This window comes from Trachymyrmex septentrionalis, unplaced genomic scaffold (assembly GCF_001594115.1).
Source record: "Trachymyrmex septentrionalis isolate Tsep2-gDNA-1 unplaced genomic scaffold, Tsep1.0 scaffold63, whole genome shotgun sequence".
Lineage (NCBI taxonomy): Eukaryota > Metazoa > Arthropoda > Insecta > Hymenoptera > Formicidae > Trachymyrmex > Trachymyrmex septentrionalis.
The window spans coordinates 1,306,876-1,313,272 of NW_017305811.1; positions in this window are offsets into that span (position 1 = coordinate 1,306,876).

Genomic DNA, 6,397 nt, shown 5'->3' on the forward strand with positions numbered 1-6,397 from the left:
TTAAAATAATTAATTTTAATACTAAAATACATAACATTAAATCTGTCAAATTGTATACACAAGATTTTTTTATTCTTTAATACGTTAGATATACCTATCAAAATGTTTCCTTAACGTGTTCATAATACCACATCCTACTCTATCTGTATTTTTATTGTTAGGAATTACAGAATTGACTTAAATAAGTTAATTTAAGCGTTGAATATATGAGGAACGGACTTTCCAGATGTGTTTTGTCAAAAATTTAATTTTTTTAAAGATAGTATTAAGCATAGTGTTAGGTGTTGAAAGACTCATATTATGAGCTACTCTGAGATGTTCAGAAAGCATTTTTTTTCATCATTAATTTATATATTAAAAACATAGATATTTTCAAGTGCATTATGTTTTTTAACTAGAAACAAACAAAGTGCATTTATTTAACAGCTTTAGTAATTCTTTAGCAATTTTGTTTAATATTTTACATTCTACTTGGCACATTATTATTTTCTATAAAATGAGTAATGTTCTTGTGTACAGAATTTCTTTCTTTCTCGTATCCTGAAAAATATAAATTTTAAACAAAACGCATTTTGATAGTTTGCTCCTCATATATGTACCTTATGATGACGTAAACTCATAATAATAGATGTAATAATGACAAGTAAGTTAATGCCAATATTAATTAAAGTAGAAGTTGCTAAAAACCATTTTTCTGCTTTAACAGCAAACGTTGTATAATAAAAAAGGTAACTGTAAGCGCACCACACTGTCACATTATATAATGTATTTAAATAAGGTTTTGATGTATTATAGATGCCTAGACCGAGAACATGATATATTAGGAACAAAGGATGTATAGCTTGTTCTGTGGAACTCACCATACTCATCATTGTAGTTCCTAATGTAAACTGACATCGTATGTCCATTAGATTCATTTGGCCAACATGCAGCTAATTTATCAAGGCCACTAAATAATCCATATATCATTACATTAGAGTTATATATATTGTTTAACTTTTTTATAAACTTACTTCATAACATAATGAATCTATTAATCCAGAGAATAATCTAAAAAAAATTATTTATTTTTTTTTATTTTATGACTAAAATTTATCTTTCTATAAATATCTGTTTTATTGTTCGCTATTATTAATCTTCTAGAGAAATTGAGGATTAAATTATTTATTATGTTATGCAACTTTTTAATTATAAGAATAATCGGATCTATTTTAATTTTCTACAATTTTAATTTTTTTAGTTCTGAATAATACTAAAAATATTTATCTTAGTACTAACACTTTCACACATATGATTCAATAATATAAGCTTATTTAAATAAATGTGAAACCACACATACCTAGAAATCATTATTTTTAGTGCATTGTTGTATATTTGTTTCCAGTATAATATTATGTGAAATTGAAGATAAAGCATTCCATTTAAAATAATGAAACAAAATATTACTTGCAAAGTCATTCCATCATTGTCACAAATTTATTATTACTACATAGAAAGCTATTAAGCTATTAAATTTTATTAAAAACGGATCTATAATATAACGTGTAAACATAAACGCTCCACACAGTTAATTTATATAAAAGACTCAATCGATACTTCAATTTCGAAAGATATTTGAGAATTCCTAGATCAAAATAAAGTAATTAAAAAAACAAAACTTAGCTTTTTCTATACTATCGAATTTGATGTGACTCTCGCAATTTCATGTGCTAACTATTAGAATTTGCAAGTTGCAAAGTTGATATTCTGCAAACGTTATGTTCATCATTACAATGAAATAATTATATCTGATTAAATCGCAAATGTCTTTAAATCATTAAATAGAGCAGTTGAAATAATCGATCCATATGCAAATTATTATTGCACTTTATTTTGAGTTGCATTTCGCACATTTCTATATTAAAGTATAATTATACGAAATAGTGTGTATATAGTTATACAAAACGCTATAATAAATAAATCAAATTTAGTTTTTGTACAATTTTTTTTTTTTTGATTACTTTATAGAAGGTTTCTTTTTTTAATTATTATTTTTTACAAGTAAGTACAAACACAAGTGGTCTTGGGAACTATCATGATCATATCATATATGTATTCATGCATAAACAAATATATAAATATAATAATCGAGCTCTTAACACTCGAGATCCGACCATCATGTCTACTGAGGTAAATAAATTAATTTCCAAAATGAATACATTAAGTATAGTTTGAAATAGTGCTTTGATTGTTTAAAAAAAAGACTATTATATAATAATAAAGGTTTGACAATCAGATTTCGAAGGATATGGAATATTTAAGGAGATTTCTAATTTAAAGAATCAAAAATTATTTGTCTTTATTTTATATTTTTTCAATCTTTACATAGTCTTAAGAATGTAGCTTCGAAGCAATTTTATGAAATTTAAAGAATTTATTAGTATTTTAACTATCAATAATTAGGAATGACAGAGTGTAAATCAAAAGATTCTAGCGACGCGATGTCAGTACTTTCTCTATTCCTCCCTGTCCCTTTCTTTCTTTCTTTCTTTAAAAACGGTCTCTTTTATTTCGAATTTAAAAAAAAAACGTTTGTTTTGTGTGTATTTTTTTTAGCAATATGATTGGAAACAAGATCATTTATGTTAAATGCATTACTTTAGATGACCTTCTTTCTTCCCTTGCCGGTGTAAAGACTTTTCTGCTCCAATACGTCACTAACACGAATCGATTGCTGCTGATAACGTTGAGCAGTGACGTTTCACGGTTGGAGCAATGAACGATGCCCTGCTGATCCCATCATATACACCTTCTTGGCGTGGATATTCGGTTTTGCGATACTATTCGAAAACTGTCCCGGATAAACCCTCGGTTTTCGCCTCTTTGGATTATCATAGAGGATCCATCACAGGTCACAATCTTGTGCAGAAAATCCTTTTTCGGAATAGCAACGACACAGCAATATCATAGCGTCTACGCTTGTTCTCAGCTGTGAGTTTGTGAGGAACCTAATAGTCTTCCTTTTGAATCCTTCCCAGCTTATGTAGACGTTTAGAAATAGCTTGCCTTGTTACTCCAAATTCCTGTGCGAGCTCTGACTGTGTGCGACAGAAATTCTCTTCCAAAAGTTGTTTCAGTTTCTCATCGTTGATTTTCTTTGACTGTCTCGTTTTGCATTATTAAGGTCGAAATTTCGACTCTTAAACCGCTGGAATCACTTTTTACAGCTACTGTAAGAAACAGCATCCTCCTAGAGTGCTAGAAAAAAAACGATTTAATATTTATAAGTAAAAAATATACCTGGTATTTGCAAACGGTGATGCTTACAAGTATTATCTTCACAAAAATATTTATATTTACCGAAAAAAAAGTTAAATAGTTATTAAATATACGATTTGGTGAAAATTTGTGCATCATAAAATGAAACGCAAAGGCACAGAAACTCCACACAATTATTGTATAAAAGATACTCAAGCGAAATCTCCAATAATTAAGAGGATATTTGAGATTTCCAAAGCCAAGGACAAAAGCAACTAAAGTCAAAGGTCTTAAAGCTTTTTGTATAGTATCAACCATGATCGTAACAGTTGCAATTTCAAATACTAACTATTGGATGCCAAGTTCAGAGCCGCGCAATGTACAAAAGGCGTATTCATTATGAGATAACATTTGATTATATCAGCTTATTACAACGTCATTTAATGATTTAACGACATTGTAATGAGTTGATCTAATCAAATATCATCTCATGTAATCGTGATGAATGCGCCTTTTGTACATAATGCATGACTCTCAACTTGGGATTCAATAGTTAATATTTATAAAATACTCAAATAAGATTTCGAGTATAGACGCTTAGACTAAGAACGTGACAAATCCAAAACGAAGAACGTATAACTTGTTCTATGAAATTCATCATACTCGTCATTATCATTCTTATTGAAAACTGACATCGTATGTCTGTTGGACTCATTTGGCTGATATACAGCTAGTTTATCGAGGTAGTAGAATAATTTATAGATTCAACACATCAACACATTAACGTTGTATACTATTTATGATGGTGCTCAACAATAATAATAAAATATTACTGCAAATATTTCCAACTCAGTTAAAATATTTAGTTCCGTATTAAAATTTTTATTAAAATTATGTAAAAAATAAAGTTATCGAATTATACTGCCTAAAATTCGTGCGGTCTGTTATAATACAACGGAAAATCCAACCACACCTAAACACGCAAACTTCAGATGGTAAATGATTCGATAACTTTAAGTGCTCATTCAAAAACATATTACAGAAATTTTGTTTTTATAATTTTTATCTCAAAATGATCTCAGGAATCTTATTGTCACGGTCTTTATCAAACAACCTACATACATACATATATATATATACATGTATATATGTATATTATAATATATATGACGTGAATTATAATATATATAATACTTTATTTATAATATATGATACATTAACGCAACGTAACAAAATTAATTTAATGTTAATATTATTATTTGCAAATTTTATAAGCCCATATATTTATATACATTATGATAGTAAATAAAAACAGAATTAGAATGACAAAGCAATTCAATTTTTAACATTCTACCTATTATTTGTCATAATATGTTATATTATTTATGTTTTAAATCTCGGAAAGAGTACCACATAGGAGTAAAATCCATTTGCGCCATGAAAATAACTGCAGTGATTAGCCATACGAAGAACTAAAAAAAAATATATAAAAAACATTATTGTTAAAAAAGTTTTGCAACTTACTAAGTTTCTACTTAAAAATATTAATGATGTTAAAGATTAACCTTACGAATAAAATCGTAGCCAAAATAAAATAGACCCAATCCATTAAACTTCAACGGTTGCAGTGATGTTTGCAAACCAAACTGATAAATCTGCGTTACATAATATACAATTTTTACGTTATAAAGATTACTTAAATATATTTGTATAGAAAATTTATTTTACCTCTTCGCGTACCTCGGCAAAAGAATTTAAATTTGTTAGTTTATAAATAACTTCCTTGGTTTTTTGCGCCTAAAATGATTAATTATGTTATTTTACATTTACAATAATTGCTTTGGTAATTATTGATACGATCTTTTCAGAATTATAATTTTTGTGATAATCTTGATAATATTTATTATGCACTAGAAATCTTTGTTGTTGCTTTGATAGCGATAATCAACCAAGAGTGATCCACAAAAATATGAAACCTATTTTAAATAATTTGGTAAAAGTTTAGATTAAGAAACCACGATAACCTTAACCTTGACATATATTGTAAAAAGTATGACCTCTTATACTTTCCACGCTAAGCAATGTCCACCCCTCCATACTGCTACCAAGGGGCGTCCAACTTTCCATGTAAAACGATCTCACATTTCCCTCCTGCCTAGGAACGTTCGAACTTGTCATGCGAAACAAGATTCACCCACTTTTCCATAGAAAGTTATTATATCATAATTATTATATTTAAAGTTATTATATCATAGTTATTATATCATAAAGAAAAAGGGAAGGGGTAGACTTCGCTTCGAGAAAGTCGAACGTTTGTAGGCATAGGATGATGTAAAGTAAATGTTTTGCATTAAAAGTCGTACGGTCTTATACAGAAGTTGGGGTGAACCTTATGCCCGTGTCACACTACGCATTAGAGACTAAAGATTGCAAATTGAGAATTATAATTCAGCTAATTAGAAACGGATTAAAATGAAAACTATCTGATTAAATTTGTTTTATTAATTGCAATTATTTATCTTTTAGGGAAATTAATAGTTATGTTGTTTATTATGTTACGCAATATTTTATATTATAAGCATGGATCTATTTTAATATTTTACAATTCTGAATCATTACTAAAAATATTTACCTTAGTACTAACACTTTCGCACATATAATTCAATGATAAAAGCTTAATTAAATAGAAGGTACACCACCAGTAGCCAGAAATTATTATTTTTAGTACTGTATTATTGTCGCGTATCTGTTTCCAATGCAATATTGAGTAGTATTGATAATGAAATAATCCAATTTAAATAATGAAATAAGATATCATTTGCAAAGTCAATTGTATTCCAAAGTAGCCATTTATGTCGCGAGCTATTCGGCAAAGTTCCGAATAAAGATGTCTAAAAAAATACAAAATAATAAGCAAACTTAATTATTAATAATATACTTACATTTTATTTCTAGAATACATTATAGAATAGATTTGCTGAAGACATACTGATAGTCTCGGAAGGTAATTTTATTTCAGCGTCTTTATCTTTTCATTATTAATTAGTATTAATTATTTACTTATATACTATTAATTATATACTTAATCTTTTTCTCATTAAAACATTAAAATAAATATTAATTAATTATTAGATATTAATTAATGATTCTTTTTATTATT